The sequence below is a fragment of the Camelina sativa genome, chromosome 2, assembly GCF_030686135.1.
Source record: "Camelina sativa cultivar CO46 ecotype springtype chromosome 2, ASM3068613v1".
Lineage (NCBI taxonomy): Eukaryota > Viridiplantae > Streptophyta > Magnoliopsida > Brassicales > Brassicaceae > Camelina > Camelina sativa.
The window spans coordinates 13,192,627-13,212,581 of NC_141881.1; the positions used below are offsets into that span (position 1 = coordinate 13,192,627).

The 19,955-nt window shown below is 40.6% G+C and overlaps 1 non-coding gene across 1 annotated transcript; it reads right to left on the minus strand.

Annotated features, from left to right (window-relative positions):
• Window positions 1-8,549: 8,549 nt before the first annotated feature.
• Window positions 8,550-8,658, minus strand: LOC147948541 (small nucleolar RNA R71). Its single transcript, XR_015586164.1, has one exon. It is a non-coding gene; the product is annotated as a small nucleolar RNA R71 (small nucleolar RNA).
• Window positions 8,659-19,955: the final 11,297 nt, after the last annotated feature.

Here is a 19,955-nt window from a genome sequence, read left to right on the forward strand (position 1 = left end):
GGCTATTCTCTTGATGATATTGCAGGAATCTCTCCAGACTTGTGTATGCATAGGATTCATCTTGAGGAAGGAGTTAAGACATCCATTGAGCATCAGAAGAGACTGAATCCAAATCTGCAAGATGTTGTCAAGAAGGAGATCATGAAGCTGTTGAATGCTGGGATCATCTATCCAATATCTGACAGCAATTGGGTTAGTCCGGTACATGTTGTTCCTAAGAAAGGTGGAGTTACAGTGGTGAAGAATGACAAGAATGAGCTGATCCCTACAAGGACAATTACTGGTCATAGGATGTGCATCGATTACAGGAAGCTGAATGCTGCAACAAGGAAAGATCACTTCCCACTTCCTTTCATTGACCAGATGTTGGAGAGGTTAGCTAATCATCCATACTACTGCTTTTTGGATGGTTACTCAGGCTTTTTCCAAATTCCTATTCATCCTGATGACCAAGAGAAGACCACTTTCACTTGTCCCTATGGTACCTTTGCTTACCGCAGAATGCCTTTTGGTCTCTGTAATGCTCCTGCAACATTTCAGAGATGCATGATGTCAATCTTCACTGATATGATTGAGGATTATATGGAGGTTTTCATGGATGATTTCTCAGTTTATGGGTCTTCATTCAAAAGCTGTTTGGATAATCTCTGTAAGGTGCTAGCAAGGTGTGAAGAGAAGCATTTGGTACTTAATTGGGAAAAATGTCATTTTATGGTTAGAGATGGCATAGTGCTTGGCCACAGGGTTTCAGAAGCTGGCATAGAAGTTGACCGCGCTAAGATAGAGGTGATGACAAGTCTTCAACTACCAGAGAATGTGAAGGCAGTGAGGAGCTTTCTTGGACATGCAGGGTTCTATAGGCGATTTATCAAAGATTTCAGCAAGATAGCAAGACCACTTTCTGCTTTGTTGTGCAAAGATGTCAAGTTTGAATTCACGGATGAATGTCGCATAGCCTTTGAGAGGATTAAGCAGGAGCTTGTGAGTGCACATATTGTTCAGCCACCAGATTGGGATCTTCCTTTTGAAGTAATGTGTGATGCTAGTGACTTTGCAGTGGGAGCAGTGCTGGGGCAAAGAAAAGATAAGAAACTTCATGCAATCTACTATGCAAGCAGGACACTTGATGAGGCACAAAGAAATTATGCAACAACAGAGAAGGAGTTGTTGGCTGTGGTGTTTGCTTTTGAGAAGTTTAGATCTTATCTGGTTGGTTCAAAGGTCATTGTTCATACTGATCATGCTGCATTGAGATACTTGATGCAGAAGAAGGATGCTAAGCCTAGACTTTTGAGATGGATCCTTCTTCTACAAGAGTTTGACATTGAAGTGAGGGATAAGAAGGGGATAGAGAATGGTGTTGCTGATCACTTGTCCAGGATTAGAATTGATGATGATGTCCCAATTCGTGATTGTCTACCTGAGGAGCATGTGTACCTTGTTGAAACTGGGTTTCGGACTGATGATTTCAAGAGTTTGTCTTCGGATGCATGTGGTGTCGATCGACACCATAGTGGCATCGATCGACACCCTTTGATTCCCAAATCAGATTGGTCGAATGATGGAGATTTAGCTGCTGTGGCTAGCTCCAATCAACCTTGGTATGCTGATATTGCCAATTATCTTGTTGCAGAGGTAGAACCTGATCAATTCACAGGCTATCATAAGAAGAGGTTCTTCAGAGAGCTAAGGAGATATTATTGGGATGAGCCTTATCTGTATAAGCATTGCAGTGATGGTGTTTACAGAAGATGTCTAGCTGAGACAGAGGTTCCTGATGTTCTCTTTCACTGTCATGGATCAGATTATGCTGGACACTTTGCTACTTTCAAGACAGTGTCTAAGGTTCTACAAGCTGGGTTTTGGTGGCCAACAATGTTCAAGGATGCTAATGAGTTTGTTTCCAGATGTGATGCTTGTCAGCGGAAAGGTCAGATTAGTAAGAGGCATGAGATGCCACAAAACTTTATCCTTGAGGTTGAAGTTTTTGATTGCTGGGGCATTGACTTTATGGGACCATTCCCATCTTCTTACAAGAATCAATACATCTTAGTGGCTGTTGACTATGTCTCCAAGTGGGTTGAAGCAATTGCAAGTCCAACCAATGATTCTGATGTGGTTCTTAAGCTGTTTAAGACCATTATCTTTCCAAGGTTTGGAGTTCCTAGAATTGTCATCAATGATGGAGGTAAGCACTTTATCAATAAAGTGTTTGAGAAGCTGCTGAAAAAGTATGGTGTTCAACATAGAGTGGCTAGTCCATATCATCCTAAGACCAGTGGACAAGTTGAAGTTTCCAACAGGCAGATTAAGGAGATTCTAGAGAAAACAGTGGGTGTTACAAGAAAAGATTGGGCTATGAAGCTTGATGATGCACTTTGGACATATAGGACTGCTTATAAAACACCACTTGGCACTACTCCTTTCCATCTGCTTTATGGGAAAGCCTGTCATCTTCCAGTGGAGTTAGAGCACAAAGCAGCCTGGGCAGTTAAATTGATGAATTTTGATGCCAAGACAGCTTCAGAGAAAAGGTTAGTGCAGTTGAATGAGTTAGATGAGCTGAGATTTCATGCATTTGAGAATTCCAAGCTGTACAAGGAGAGGACCAAGGCTTATCATGATAAGAAGATCATCTCCAGACACTTTGAGCCTAAGGACCAGGTTCTCCTATACAATTCCCGCTTGAAGCTGTTTCCTGGAAAGCTGCGTTCCCGCTGGTCTGGTCCTTTTACTGTGCAAGAAGTCAGACCATATGGAGCTATTGTGCTGTTGAACTCCAAAGGAGAGAAATTTACTGTTAATGGCCAAAGGGTGAAACACTATTGGGCAAAAGCTGAGATACCAGACGGACACATTGTGCGTTTGGAGGATGCACCCTCTGCCTAATCCGCTGCCAAGTCAAGCTAATGACTTAAAACAAGCGCTGAGTGGGAGGCAACCCACTGGTAAGAATTAATTATTTTGAATTTTTGCTTTTTAGGATCACTAACATATTAATTTTTGGTTTTGAGTTTTATTATTTCAGAAAAAAACAAAAAAAATAAAAAAGTTACGGATACCATTGATCAGAGCGAGCATCGATCGATACCATGTAAATGGGCATCGGTCGACACTCTTATGGACAGAGGCGAGAAAACGGACCATCGGGTTTGATTTTTGCTGGGTTTCAGTTGAATGGGCTTGGGATCGAAACTGGGCCGGGTCCAACAGAAGGAGCATCGATCGATGCTACCTTATATCGGCATCGATCGATACCACTTAAACCCGAGGAAGACCGATTAAAATCGTGAGACTTCGTCTTCTTCCTCGTTTCACCCCCAAATCGACTAAACAGTAAATTGCTCATAACTCTCTCATTTCAACTCTGTTTTGAGTGATTCCAAGCTCTAATCCACTCGATTTTCTCTCCTCTACCTGGATCTAGTGTCAATTTCGTGTTTGGGAGTGATGACAGCCAACAAGAGGACTCGAAAGAACGACGGCGAAGCTTCTTCTTCAGCTCAGCCACCTCGTCAATCCGACCGCCGTCCGCCTCCGCGAGCTCCGGCGGACCTTCCCCAGCCTACACGATGTTCGACGACGGCCTCAGCAACCTTACCTGATCTCTCTCTTCCATCTCCCATTCAATCAAGGTTCCCATGGCCAAAAGAAGAAGGTCTACCAATTCCATCAGAGAGAGAATGGCCTCAACACAAGCTTCTTGAGTTCAATAAGCCTGAATTCATCAACAGGCCAGTGGGTGTTTGGGGAGAGTATGAAACAATGCTCTACAATGCATGGTTGGGAGTTGAGATTGAGCCTACAAGGTTTGTTGATCCTGTCATTCTTCGTAGGTTGGGAATTCATGATGAGGTCTTGGCTTTGATTGATAGGATGGGATTAGGAACTGTTTGTACTAGGCAGTATGATTTGTACCCGGATTTAGTGCGACAGTTCATGGCATCAGTTAGGATTACTTACAGAAATGAGCGAGCACCAAATGCGTTTGGGGGTGTATTGCATTTCTTCATCAATGGAATGCCTTATGATATCAATTTTGCTCATTTGTGTGATGTGTTTCGCTGGACTCGTTTTTATCAGAATGTTGCTTTGCCTAAGCACTATGAGGATCTCTCTCCTTTGTGGTCCTACATAGGACTTGGTCCTTATAATTCCAAGAAGATGCTTCAATCTGAGGTCCGCCATCCTGTACTACGGTATGTTCTTAGGGCTGTTGCTACCACTTTGCAGTGTAAGATGGAGCCTAATAAGATGCGAGCAGTAGAGCTTAATTTTCTGAACATTGCTTTGCGTTCCATGATCCCTTCTTTGGCTTCTGCTGAACGTCGCGACCCTCAGTGCCTCAACCTTGGGGCTATTTTCGCACATCACTTGGTTGAGCTTCAGACCAAGCCATTTTCGGGTACTGGAGTTAAGAGAGAGGCTGTGGGGAGCCTTATTACTGTTATCCTTCAGTTCAAGAAGATTCCTATTACTGGTTATAGTGTTATCACTAGGAGACAGCTTATGGATGAGCCATATTTGAGGAGTGCACACTGGCTAAAACCAGGTTTGTTGTGGAGGTTTGTTGATGAGACAAGAGAGCACTTTGTCCGCCTTCCACGACCTGATCTTACCACCATCGCACTTCGCAGTGATGATCCTGAGCAGTTGCGTTTTCGCCCTTCACCAGATGACTATGTTGTTTATGCTCCTTCCCGTCGCCATCGCACTTCGCGGACTTCTACTGATGCTGCAGCTGCTACTAACCCTGCTGGGGGTTTTGAGACTGGTTCTTCTTCTGGGACTGCAGCATTTGAGTTTCCCGAGCCATCAGAGGATCCTGCTACTATGGACCAGGGAGCTCATTAGACTTATGTGGTTTCTGCTTTGCGTGCTATCTGGAATGGCATGGCTCGACTCTCCCAGTGTGGCTGCATTTGTCCTACCAGGCGTACTAGGCGCAGGTCCCCTTCGCCATCTTCACCATCTGCTGAGGATGCTGAGGATGTTGCGAATGCTGACGATACTGATGGTGATGATGGTGCTGATGATGTTTCTGTTACATTTTAGCTTCTGATCATGGTTTTTTTTTTTTATCTTTTTCCTTTTTTAGGATTAAGTCATTTTTATTCTTGCTTTGAGTCAGTTTGTGTTTGAAAGTTGTTTGGATTTATGAACTATCTATCTATCATGTTGCTTTTAACCTGTGTTTGTGTTTGAGTGCTTCTTAACAGAATTAACATCAAAGGATTGATACCACAACACACACAACTAACTGCAACTAACAAGGAGATTCGGCCAGAATTCACCATTCGCCGAAGGTGTCGATCGATGCTACCTTATATCGGCATCGATCGACACCACTGGGTAACCCGAGAATCTGTTCACTTTTTCATTCAATTTTTCAACACAATTTTTGTTTCTTGACTTTTCCCTTCTTTGATAACACTGGGGACAGTGTTGTTTAAGTCTGGGGGAGGTTAGTACTAACTATTTACTTGGTTTTCTGTCTTGTGTCAAAACTGTATTTTTGTTTTTATTGAGTCAAATTTTTCAAAAATTTCTGTTGAATTATGATCTCTAACTGATGGTTCTTGTTCTTTGGCTAACACTCTAATGATTCTTGACTAAGCTTGACCTCAGAACTGAAGTGTGGAAAGACTATGAGCTGTATCAACAATCCTGAAAGCCCTTATTCAAAGGATATCTAGTTCAACTAATGCTGTCTCAACTTTTATCAGGATTTTAACCGGACTTAATCTCTTACTTTGGGGTTGGAAATCAGTGGACTAGACTTCTTCTTCAGGCCATACAAGACAGTGCAATTTTTCAAAGTATGTCTCCCCTCTCTCTTCCCTTCAGTGTTTAAGAAAAAAAAAAAAAAAAAAGAGAAAAATCAGAAAAAGAGAAAATAAAAGATGAGATGATTTTGATCAGTTTAGAGAGGTAGGTAAATTACCAGTGACCTCATTATTCTACTCTTGAGTCAAATGATCACACAAAGCTTGGAAGTGAGGGGTAGGTAAATTACCGATGACCCTGGTATTCGCTTACACCTTTGCTAAAAAAAAAAAGAATAAGAATAAGGAAAAAAAAAGGAAGTGAGAAAAGGGAGAGGAAAGGAGATGTAAGAAGAATGTCTTGGCCTGAAGAGAGTCCATATGCCACTGTTTGAATACCACAAAGTAAGAACTCACCTGTACTTGCTTTAATTTATGTAATGAGAACGCACGAGAGAAGCCAGTGTGCTGAGGAGGACTCGACCGAGTGGAGAACGCACGAGAGAAGCCAGCTCGACCTGCCACTCGACCGAGCACAGGTCGAGTTGACCGAGCCGTTGACTATTTTGTCTTTTAGTATTTTTAGGGCTTCCACTCCCTCTCCTATATAAAGCCTTGTACCTGCAGCCACCAAAGAGTCCAGCTTTTTAGATATTCTCTAAACCTAGTTTCTACCCTTTTAGAAATTATTCCTTTTGCACTTTTATTTTTCTTAGATCTTGTACTTGTTTTAAGAGAGAAAAGACTAGATTCTTGTATTTTGTTGGTTTCATAACTTTCAAGATATCAAGATTTCGAGTTTATTTTCTTCATCAATATTGTAGATCTCTGTTTTATCTTTCTTATAATGCAAGTTTCAATATTTTCTGCGTTTTTTGACTTTGTTCATCATGTGTTCTTGTGAGTAGTGCTTAGGATCTTGAGGATGGGTTAGGCTGGGCTGTGTTTGAGGTTTGTTTGCTTTGGTCAAGCTTGATTGTGGTAGAATCTCTTCTAGGCTAGATGGTCTTAATGCTGATCCTGAACTGAGAGGTTAGGGTTTAATTTCAAGCATCTTAGCATCACACCAATGTTTAAGGAGCATAGATAAGGCTAGATCTAGATCTTACCATTAGGCTTGCTAAGAGATTAGAGGTCTTGTTTGGTTTGAGATGTATTGCTTAATGCCTGCTTGTGTAGATTCTTTACTTTGTGAGAACAAGTCTAGAGATGCATAGGTTTGATTGTTTCTTGCCATGAGAGTGGAGGAAACTTGTCTTAGATTTATATGTCTAGAGATTAGCTCAAAGTTTGCTTGAGATTTGTTGGCCAAAGTGTGATAACCTCATCCACTAGTCCAGCCCATGAATCCCTCCTCAAGGCTTTCTTTGTTTATTGATTTTAAAGTCTTAATCCTGTTGCTTGCTTGTTGTTTGATTCGTTTTTGCATTGCTCTGTTTTTATTGTGTTGCTCTGTTTCCCAGATTTAACCAGCTCGACCCTGCACTTGATCTACATTCGATCGAGTGCTTGCTCGAGTTCATCCCCAGAACTCTTGTTTATGATTTGTAGTTGTCCTGTATTATCTCTTGTTTCATTCTTTTTGCATTTCTATTGCATTTACTTAGTGTTCTGTTCATTACTTGTCTTGCATTAGTTCATTAGCATAGTTTCTATTTTTGTTCTTGCTTCATAACTGCTATAATCATTTTGTTTCATTTGCATTTAGCTCTTAGTTCTTGTAGTTTTACTTTCTGCACTTTTCCTTTTCATCATAGGGTTGTTAGTGACAAACATCCTTTACATTTGGCTTGACTTAATCTCATATACATATCTTAATTGTTCACAAACACTCATTTAGGATTAACACCTCTTATACTGCAACTGCATAAGGGGAATTGAAACACCTTACTATCCATCCATTCATATCTCATTGCATACATTCATCATCATTCACCACCACCATAGAAAACCTTGTTTCAATTTGGCGCCGTTGCCCATTTGAGTGTGTTTTTGTGACATTTAGGATTCATATTAGTCTAAGATTAAGTTCGTTTATACACTTGTGGAGTTGCTGGACTCGAATCTTCTGTTGTTGGGTTGTCTTGAGTTTCAGGTACCCACTCGACCATCCACTCGACCACCACTCGACTGAGCAGTGATCGAGCACCTGATCGAGTTAGAAGCCATCTCTATTTGAACACCACTTCCTAGTCGACTTGACTGCCTACACGAGCCTGAGCTCAATTGTGAACCTGTTCGAGTTTGTACTCGTGTCTGTTGATGCACACAAGGTCAAAGGGGAAACAAAATCTTCAAAAGCCTCTTGACAACATCCATAGGCTGCAAAAGGGTTTGGGAAATCAGAGAAGAAGAGTAGTTCAAGTTCAGCAAGAGGATCCAGTGATCATGGAGCAACAAGCTAACCATGAGCAGAGACCTAGGCACATTGGTTCTGGAGATGCACCCAACACCCACAACCAAAGGGCTGGTATTGTGCCTCCAACAGTAGCAAACAACAACTTTCAGATCAAGAGTGGATTGATCTCCATGATTCAAGCCAACAAGTTCCATGGGTTGCCAATGGAGGATCCCCTAGACCACCTTGATGAATTTGACAGAATCTGTGGTCTTACAAAGATTAATGGAGTGAGTGAAGATGGATTCAAGTTGAGGCTCTTTCCATTCTCACTTGGAGACAAGGCTCACCTTTGGGAGAAGACTATTCCTACTAGAGCAATAACCACATGGGATGCTTGCAAGAAGGCTTTCTTGGCCAAATTCTTCTCCAATGCAAGGACTGCTAGGTTGAGAAATGAAATTTCTGGGTTTGCTCAAAGGAACAATGAAAGCTTTTGTGAAGCTTGGGAGAGGTTCAAAGGATTTCAGAGTCAATGTTGATATATCATGGTTTTTACGGTTTTTAACCATGATATAAGTGTGCTTTTTGAGTCTTTTGATTTGTTTCTAGGTTATTTTTGAGTCTTAACAGGTTATTTAGGAATTTGGCACGGAGGGAGCAATATAGAACAATCTGGATCATTTTGGAGCACTTTACCGAAGGAAATCAAGTTGGAGTCGGATCAGAGACCAAGCATCGATCGACACCACACAAAGGAGCATCGATCGACACTCGTGTTTACCCGACGAGAGAACAACAAATTTGGAAGTTTTACAAATTTGCCCAAAGTCTTCTATAATTGCAACATAAGCCCCTGGACATATTTTAGGATGTATATATATGGTTTTTGGGTTTTAGAAACCCTTAAGTTATTTTCTAGCAGTTTTTGAGAGAAGGATATTGAGAGCTTTTGGGAGAGAGAGATCTGCTTTGTAGAGAAGAATTCTTGAACTCCCTCTTCTACTTTTTAATATCTATTGCATGTTATTCAGAATTATGATTTGTTCTTCATTAAACATGTCTGAGTAATTTGCTTGTTAGGTTTAGGGTTTTTCATAGGGTTTTTATGATTTATTAGATCTGAGATTTTTAGGGTTCTTAATCTTTTATGATCTTCATCCTTGGTTGTTCTTCACAATAATTCTTGATTGATCACCTAGAATTGTTATCTTAGGGAAATAATTGATATGAAAATATAATTGTTTTCCTGATTAAACCATTGATGAGCAGAATTGTTTATTACAAAGAGATTTGAATTAATAATTCTGTGAACTTATCTAAACCTGTGCTTAAAGCTGATTTATTACTTGGAATTTTACAAAGAGATTTGGATTTTCTGGTTTTAAATTTAGATTATAATTGCAGTGAGAACTGATTATTTTACCAAAAGTTTAGAGTTCTAGATCTGATTTTTATTGCTTGAACCTTAATTAATTTATCTGATTTAATATTTCATAATTTCCTGAGAAATTCCCTAGGCTTAGCTCTTTTGATTTTCTGAATTCACAACACTTTTATTTAAATACTTGCATTGCTGTATTTTAATTCAATTTAACTTGTTTAGCGTAATTTACAAAACTTTACAATCTATTGTGTTTGATCTTGAGTCTCTGTGGATTCGACCCCTAAGTACTGCAGTGATCTCTTGTTTGAGAGAGTAGCTCTAGGGATTAATTTGAGCTTATCAAATGTCCTCATCATGGCTTCAACAATGAGTCACTCTTGAGCACATTATATAGAGGAGTACTTCCCAAGATAAGGATGCTTCTTGACACAGCTTCTAATGGCAACTTCCTCAACAAGAATGTGGAAGAAGGCTGGGAATTAGTTGAGAACCTTGCTCAGTCAGATGGCAACTATAATGAAGACTATGACAGAACCATAAGATCATCATCAACTGATCAAGAGGACAAGTACAAGAAGGACTTGAAGATGGTCAATGAGAAGCTTGACAAGATCCTTCTTAGCCAACAAAAGTCTATTCACTTCATTGGTGAAAAAGAGGTTCCAGTTCAAGAGGGAGAGACTGAATTTGCTGAGTTGTGCTACATGCAAAACCAGGGAGGATTCAAAGGCTACAACCAAGGAGGTTTCAAGAACAACAATCTCTCTTATAGGAGTACCAATGTGGCTAACCCTCAAGACCAAGTGTATCCACCTCAACAGCCTCAACAGCAACAAAACTATGTCCCCAAACAACAACATCAAGTGTTCCAGCCTCAGTTGTGTCCCCCACCAGGGTTCAGACTAACCAAGGCCAAGAGCAAGACTTAAGAGCCATGATGCAGCAATTGTTGATTGGGCAAACACAAGGAAAGATTGAGGAAGCCAAACAGTTTGCTGAGGTGAATCAAAGGCTAACATCCCAGTATAATGATCTTAACATGAAGTTTGAAGGTCTCAACTCTAGAGTGAAGTATATGGAGAGCAACATTGCCTCTACTTCTGCTCCTAAACTCAACCAACTCCCTGGAAAAGCTGTTCAAAATCCAAGGGAGTTCACTGCAAAAGCCATCCATATCTCTGATGAGGAAGTCACTGAGGACAGTGATGTTCAAGATGGGGAGGATTGGTCAGTTATTGAAGCTTTGAGTGAAGTTTGTGCAGAGAAATCTGAATCCACCATTGCACTCGACCAGGTACTCGAGCCAGCACTCGACCGAGTGACTGATCGAGTGGTCTATCGAGCTGAAGGATCAGGAGCTGTTAAACCTGCTAAGTACATTCCTCCTGCTTACAAACCACCTCTACCATTCCCAGGAAGTTTCAAAGCACAAAGGATCAAGGAATTAAGGGAAATCATTGAGAGAAAAGAAATGTTGGCTAAGCAACAAGAGGAAGTAAGGGTTTTGAAAGAAGAAGTTGTGGTTGAGAAACAAGAGGAAGTGATGGCTATTCAAGAGATCATCATTGCTTATCAAGAAGAGGAGAGAGGACCTGCCTTGGAATAGTACGAACCTTATCCTCTCTATAGAGATTTTTTGCTTGATTTGTCAAAAAAGAAGGCTCAAGCTCAAGATGAGAAAGATCTTGAGAACCTTGGAGGAGTGATCATCCCAATTAAGCTTAAGGATCCAGGACCATTCTATCTGCCTTGCACAATCAGTTACCTTCACTACAACCAATGCCTTTGTGATTTGGGAGCTTCAACTAGTGTGATGCCATACTCCATAGCTCAAAAGCTTGGGAGAACTGATTTCAAATCCACCAACCTCCATGTATGCCTAGCTGATGGGTCAAACAGAGAAGTAGTTGGAAGGTTGGAGAATGTCCCATTCAAGATAAGGAAGGCAAGGGTTCATACAGATTTTGTGGTATTGGAGATGGACAAGGAACCTGAAGATCCTATCATCCTTGGGAGGCCATTCTTAGCCACTGTTGAAGCAGTCATTGATGTCAAGGAAGGTCTTGTGACTTTGAACATTGCTGAGGGTATAGTTATGAAGTTCAACATTTATAACCCAACCAACCTTCCTACCATTGATGATCAGCCTTTCACTATCAAGGACAAAGGAGGTCAAGAAGGGTTAAGTGATAAGGCAACTCCAAAGGCTGAGCTCTCTCTTCAAGAAGATTCTGTGGAAAAGCTTAAGAGGTCAGTTCAAGAGCTGACTAGTATGGTTGATGATCTCCAATTTAAGCTTAGCAAGAGGTCTCTTGAGGAAAGTAAGGCCAAGGCTCAAAATCAAGAAGAAGTATGGTTTGTGTGCTAAGGGTGAGGTTATCAAGGATCAACTTCACAGTGACCAAGAGGTTCCAGGGAGGATTTCATCACCTCCTTGGTATCTAGACCAAGATTAAGAAGGAACCCAAAGTCAAGCTTAGTGACTCTAAACAAGCTCACTAGGGAGGAAGTCCCTAAGGTATCCTTTGTAAATATGCTTTATTTTCTTAGTAGTTTTGATGTGTTTTCTTTTATGTTTGTGTTGGACAAGCCTTTTAGTGAAATTGTAGATGGGTAAGGAGAGATTTGGACTTGGAGAAGGGGAAACGCAAGCCCACTCGACCAGGCCACGAGAGGTACTCGACCGAGTTGGAAAAGAACTAAGGCCCATTTGATCTTCAAATCGCTAGAACGATCGAGTGAAGGGAAGAACAAGAAGAAAATTTTGAATTTTCAAACTTTGGTCAAGGGAGCTCGAGCATGTGCTGGTCGAGTGTGGGGTCGAGTGGCAACAAAAGGTAGGTCAAAGATTCCCAATTCAAATTTGAATGGTATGGACGCTCCACCCTTGTCTCCTTGTCCCCTTAGCTTCTTTATATAGACCTTGTACGAAATTATACCTCTCACACTCTCTCATTTGCTCAAAACAACTAAATTCAAGTTTTAAAATCTCTCTCAAAGTTCATCTTTTGCTCAAGCTTTGTTCTTTCAAGTTTTTGGGTCACTAACCTATTAACTTTGAGCTTTGAGTCTATTCCTTTCAGTTCCTTTTGAAAATGTCTTCAAAGATCACCCAGAAGTCTCAACAAACCGCTGCAAGCTCCATGGAACGTCGTGATGCTGACCTTGAATCAAGAGGAGAATCTGGGAAAACCACTCGACTCCCCACTCGGTCATGCACTCGACCGAGTGGCGGTTCGAGCAGCCGGTCGAGCCAGATGCCGTGTCCAAGGAGAGAGTCAGTTGAGGAAGATCCTGAGAGGACTGCAAGTCAGGAAGAAAGGGAGCCAACTCTCAATGAGTTTATGAGGAGACACAAGGCCAAAGGGAAGAGGCCAGCAGTTGAGGTTGAGCAAGAGGAGAGTGAAAATGAGAGTGAGGAAGAAAGTGAAGAAGAAGAGTTAAGGGATAATGGAGAGGCAGAATCTTGTGGGTTATCAAAGAGACAGCTTTATGATGCTTTCATCAGAATGGAGTTCCTGGGGACTAGGTATCCACACAAGGAAACCATGGAGAAGCTAGCCATTGATGAGGATGTGGAGTATCTCTTTGAGAAGAGCAACCTTACCAAGTTCATGGGGCTTTGCATGGAGGGCTACAAAGAAGAAAGTTGTGAGTTCCTAGCCACTGTCAAGCTGACCACATATGCAAGGAAAGATGCTGAGTTTGGAGCTGGTCACATTGCTTTCACAATCAAGGGGAAGAGGTATGATCTTTCAATGAAGAAGATAGCAAATGTGTTTGGATTTGAGGTTGGGAGCAATAGGAGTTTGATGATTCCAAGAGAAGAACTCTATGCTGTGTGGGAAACCATTGGGGATAACAAACTCTACTCATCCTCCAATTCCAAGAGCTCAAGGATAAGGAGCCCAGTCCTAAGGTACTTCCGCAAAGCTCTTGCCAACACCTTCTTTGCTAGGAAGGAAACTGGGAACATCAATGAGGGGGAGCTAAAGATGATTGACTTGGCTCTCAATGGAATCATCTTTCAAGCAAGAAATGGTACCATCATTCTTGGGAGCACTGTGGAGACTAACCTAGCAATGGTGCTCATTGACTACATGGTTCACTTGAGAAGTTGTGTAGGCAAGTTGGAGAACAAAGGGTCAAGAGGAGCACTAACCATTGGAGGCATCATTACTCCAATTCTACAAGCTGCCAAGGTTCCACTTAGGGGAGAAAGGGTCTCACCAAGATGGATTGACTCAAGCTACCTCACCTCTACTCTCATCCTAGCCAAGGAAATGCATCAAGGGAATCACATCTTCAACTTTGAGCTTCCAACACTTGGGAAAAAGCAATTCATCTTGCCTAACCAAGGGCTCACCACCATTCAAGAAGGAGCCAACATTGACTTTTGGCCAGCTGAGGAGCACTGGTTTGATGGAGTAGTTCAACCTAGAGTTGAGGAAGCTGGGAATGCACAAGTGGCTGATGGGGAGGAGCGGTTCTATTTTGAAGATGAGCCCAATCCAAGGGATAGTAGAGGAGTGAGGGAGAATACCAAGAGGTTGACTCTTTTGCAAAAATGGAATAAGTGGCATGGGAAGAGATTTGATAAGCTGAAGAAGAAGGTGACCAACATTGCTAAGTCTATCAAGGGTTTAAAGAAGGAGATTGCTGAGTTGAAGAGTGGGAATTCTTCACCTACACCATCAAGCCCTTTGAGGAGAAGTAGCTCAACTAGAGCACTTTCAAGAGTTGCAAACCCTTTGGAACCAGCTAGGGCTTCAATGTATGAGCCAAATCAGAGGAAGAGGAGCTCAAGTACCCGAGAACAACAATTTTCGAGGCACTCGACCGGGTCACTCGAGCACCCACTCGACCGAGCACCACGGACGTACTCGACCGAGTACCAGCCCAGATCACCCTATGGCTTCCCACCTCCAGCTGCTTATCCAGGTTATCCAAGTTACCCTCCCATCCCACCTCAATACTACATGGATCAAGCTCTCTACCAGCAGTTTTGCCAGCAGCATGGTCAACATTTTGACATACGCGGTCCAGCTCGACCCCCCACTCGGACACGCACTCGACCGAGTCATAGTCGATCGCCATCGTCGAGCTGCCCCAAACTCCATCTCCAAGTCACCAACAAGACCCCAACTACTCCTATGACAGCATGCAGATGGATGTGGACAACTTCTTCCACAATCCCTAAGGTACCACCATCACCTTCACTTGTAAATATAATTGCATTTCATATTTTGTTTAGTTTTGTTTTTAGTCTTGAATCCTCTTACAAATTTCTTTCACACAAGGGACTGTGTGATTTAAGTTTGGGGGAGGGTTTGAGATAGCATTTGACATTGTGTTTTGTGTTCTTATTTCAAATTTTTAGCATCTTCATATTAGTATTTGCATAAGCATCTAAGGCATAGAAAAACCCTAAAAATTTGAAAAATTTTAGCAAAAATCTTTATAAAAAAAGAGTGTTCATGTAGTTTGCATTGCATATTAGGATCTTGTTTAGCATGTTTCATGTAGGATTGTATAATATTTGCATTAGGGATCTATGATGAGTTTTGCCTTGTTAGCTTGCTTATTCACTAGACTAGGATCAATGCCCAAGTTAATAGTACTTTGATGCTAGTTGAGTAGTTAGAAGCAGATTGAACCAAGCCTTGAATTCCTGCATTGTATTTGGTCTAAATTGAAGCATGTTGAGATTTGAAACCATTTCCTACTTAAAGAACCTAATATTGACTTATAATTATCAATGTGTGCATTGCTTTAAACTCATGGATACCATATACATACTTGGATCATCTTTCTCCTTTTTACCACTCTTGTTGATCCAAGTAGCTGATTTTCTCATTAAGAATCAGTTTCCCTACCCTTAACCAAACCTTTCTTTCAAGCCATGTTTATTCTTGAGTGTGTAAGGCCTATTTTTGGGATTGAGCTTGGTAGAAAGTGTTAGGTTTGAACTGACAAGAGTAAGACCTTGTGTAGTTCTAGTTTGCATTTTTCAAACTAGATAGGACTAGGTGGTTCACTTGTTGGGTTTGGGACTTGGCTGTTATGAAAAAAAAGAAAGAAAAGAGAAAGAAAAAGGGTAGAGTCTTTAAGAGGAGATTGTGTTTAAGCAAAGTCTAGTGAAAGGATGGGAAGTAAAATATTGTTGAAGATGGTTCTAGCTAAAGAAAGGAAAATAAAGAAAAGGAAAATCTAGCAAAATGCTTGTATGTCTTAAGAATAAGAAGGAAAAGAGAACCATAGCAAATAAGTAAGAATCCCCCATCCCACTAGAAAGATCAAATAAGAAACATCTCCTAAGGCTTGAAAACCAAAAGAGAAAAGGGTGAAAGAGAAAAGAAGAAGTAAAGGGTAGCACTAGGATAATTTGGGTTTAGATTTCTAGGATAAACACTTTGGGTGGCTTTGGGTAGACAAGGTTTTATTCTTGTATGTGTCTAGGTGTTCTTACCTTTAGCATTCTTCTAAAGCTCAATCCATTTTCATGAGAGAACCTTGATATTGATAAGCCCCACTCTAAAACAGAGACCACCATTGTCTCTAAACCTTTATCTCCAAGCCAAATGAGTTTAAGCATTGCATAGAATTGATTCATGTTCTTGTTTAATGAATGTTAAAGGAAATGGTTGATTTGAATGCATGTGGATGTCTAAGGCTCAAATCAGTAAAGGTTGTGATATGCTTGTCTAAAGTCTTTTAAGTACAGCTCATTCAACTTGCATCATAGTATTAGTAACTTGGACATTGATTCTAGATGGTCTATTTGCAAGCTTTAGGAGCTGAGATCCCACTTTCAAACCTCACTTACCTTCTTATGTCTTGCTTATTTGCTTGAGGGCAAGCAAAGACTAAGTTTGGGGGTGTTGATGTTCATATATTTTACCTTGTTCACCCTTAATATATTCACATCTTTTGTACCTTTTGCTATCTATTTTCACCATTATTGCATAGCTTTAGGACCAATCATGCATTAGAGTTTAGTTGTATTGCATTTGCATCTTTTCATGCATAAACAGGTGATTTTGGAGCTTAAGGAGCATGGAAGCAATGCTGAGGAGAAGTGAAGCAATCATGAAGGAAAGGCAAGAGAATTAAGGCTGAAACAACAAGGTCCGGAGTCCAACTCGACCGCACACTCGACCAGACACTCGACCGTGTGCTGAGGAGGACTCGACCGAGTGGAGAATGCACGAGAGAAGCCAGCTCGACCTGCCACTCGACCGAGCACAGGTCGAGTTGACCGAGCCGTTGACTATTTTGCCTTTTAGTATTTTTAGCGCTTCCACTCCCTCTCCTATATAAAGCCTTGTACCTGCAGCCACCAAAGAGTCCAGCTTTTTAGATATTCTCTAAACCTAGTTTCTACCCTTTTAGGAATTATTCCTTTTGCACTTTTATTTTTCTTAGATCTTGTACTTGTTTTAAGAGAGAAAAGACTAGATTCTTGTATTTTGTTGGTTTCATAACTTTCAAGATATCAAGATTTCGAGTATATTTTCTTCATCAATATTGTAGATCTCTGTTTTATCTTTCTAATAATGCAAGTTTCAATATTTTCTGGGTTTTGGACTTTGTTCATCATGTGTTCTTGTGAGTAGTGCTTAGGATCTTGAGGATGGGTTAGGCTGGGCTGTGTTTGAGGTTTGTTTGCTTTGGTCAAGCTTGATTGTGTAGAATCTCTTCTAGGCTAGATGTTCTTAATGCTGATCCTGAACTGAGAGGTTAGGGTTTGATTTCAAGCATCTTCGCATCACACCAATGTTTAAGGAGCATAGATAAGGCTAGATCTAGATCTTACCATTAGGCTTGCTAAGAGATTAGAGGTCTTGTTTGGTTTGAGATGTATTGCTTAATGCCTGCTTGTGTAGATTCTTTACTTTGTGAGAACAAGTCTAGAGATGCATAGGTTTGATTGTTTCTTGCCATGAGAGTGGAGGAAACTTGTCTTAGATTTATATGTCTAGAGATTAGCTCAAAGTTTGCTTGAGATTTGTTGGCCAAAGTGTGGTAACCTCATCCATTAGTCCAGCCCATGAATCCCTCCTCAAGGCCTTCTTTGTTTATTGATTTTAAAGTCTTAATCATGTTGCTTGCTTGTTGTTTGATTCGTTTTTGCATTGCTTTGTTTTTATTGTGTTGCTCTGTTTCCCGGATTTAACCAGCTCGACCCTGCACTCGATCTACACTTGATCGAGTGCTTGCTCGAGTTCATCCCCAGAACTCTTGTTTATGATTTGTAGTTGTCATATCTTATCTCTTGTTTCATTCTATTTGCATTTCTGTTGCATTTACTTAGTGTTCTGTTCATTACTTGTCTTGCATTAGTTCATTAGCATAGTTTCTATTTATGTTCTTGCTTCATAGCTGCTATAATCATTCTGTTTCATTTGCATTTAGCTCTTAGTTCTTGTAGTTTTACTTTCTGCACTTTTCATTTTCATCATAGGATTGTTAGTGACAAACATCCTTTACATTTGGCTTGACTTAGTCTCATATACATATCTTAATTGTTCACAAACACTCATTTAGGATTGACACCTCTTATACTGCAACTGCATAAGGGGAATTGAAACACCTTACCATCCATCCATTCATATCTCATTGCATACATTCATCATCATTCAACACCACCATAGAAAACCTTGTTTCAAAGTCCCTCTGAAACTTGGCTTCTAACCCAATTTCTTGGGCAATCTGCATCAGAATAAAGGGTTCAATGAAATAGCCAAAATCATGAGGTATATAGTTATGTACAAAAATTAAGGTAAAGAAAGACGTAAGGAATTGTAAAGAATGTCATTTGAGCCCTTTTACGGGAATTTGGCTAAGAATGCAATTTTTATGGAAAAACTTGTTAAAATGCCAGTTTTGTTTTTGTTTGTGAAAAATGCCAGTTTAGGATTTTTGGGGAGGAGTTTAAAGACGAAATTACCCTTTGTTTAAAAGAGGAGAACTCATTTGTATTATGTTTGGTGTTAATTCATATGTTGAGGGTCCAATTTCAAATCATACTTTTGGAAACACATATGGGTTTAAGGAAAAGGGAAGAGAATTAGAGATAGAGACAAGTGAAGAGAGATTTTTTTTAATGTCGGGATTATTTGTTGTCGACAAGTATCATCAATCAAGAAGATTTGGTCCACTAAAAAGAGAGAAGGACAAACTTGTGATGGACAAAAATATGGTCGGGGTTGAATCTGGTCCATAGGAGGCACAACACGTTTAATATGTGAGCATATCAACAATGTGGAGAAGTTATTTTGGTAATGATGGACAAATAGAGTACAACCAAACGGATCTGGTCCACAAAGAGATCGATGGACACAATTGGAGTGGACAAAACCTGTCAGGCTGTTGAATCTGGTCCACCGGAACTGGTCCACCGAATCTGGTCCATCGAGAGACAATAGACAATGGATTGTGGATCTAGTCCACCGGAAATGTATCAGATGTATCTCTTAAATCGCAATTTCTGAGACAGGTGGATCATATGGAGTTTTGAAATGAGAGAGATGGATGTTTGGAGAGAGAGAGAGCTGGAGGTTTGGAAAGATGGAGGTTTAGAGAGAGAGAGAGAGAGTTGAAGTTTTGGAGGTTTTAAGAAAAAAAAAAGAGATGGTGGCCAAGAGAGATGAGAGAGATGAGAAGAAGAAGTAACATAAAGGGAATTTTGTTAAATGTACCACATTGGATATAGAAGTTTCCAATTTTACCACATTTCATAAACCTTTTTCAATCTACCAAAAGGAGGGAGATCAAATGACGTTTCTATCCCGTGCTTCAACTCTTGCAGCGAAATAGCGTAGGTGTTCGGCGCTCCTAATGGGATTAATTACATCGGTAAGTTGAATTGGCATTTAATTTAGACAAAAGGGGAAAATGCTGGGTAAAAGGAAGCATGAGGAAAAGGAAGCATAAAATAAAGTTAATTAAACATAAATTAAAGAAAAGGACTTGTCTCTCTCCGTTTAAGAGTAGAAGACGAAGATTGAGGTTTTTATGGTGGACGAAGACGCAGGTAGGTTAGTATTTATTGTGATAATTTTTTTTTTTACAGAACGAGTTGGTATTTCAGTTTGCTGCATTTATTGTCCATCTTATGGTAGTATAAAATATAATTTATTGAAAATTTCCTCAAATAACTTGGCGTTAAATTTGTAGGATATGGAAGAAAGTGTATGTGTTTTAGTTGGTGAATGGACTTGTGAACCCAGCGGGATTTGGAAGTTTGTTCCTCGCGTGGGAGAATTGGCTAGGTGTGTAGGGTATAATAGCGGGACGACATTGGTGGAGTTGAAAGAGATAATTAGCCAAGTGTTCAGGGTCCGACTATAGGAGACTACCATAAACCTGAGCTTTTGCTTTAGAGGGGATGCGCGGGTTATGAGTCAAGGAAAAATGCCTCTGGTTGCATTAAACTCAGAAATTAATTGGAATCAGTTCAAGG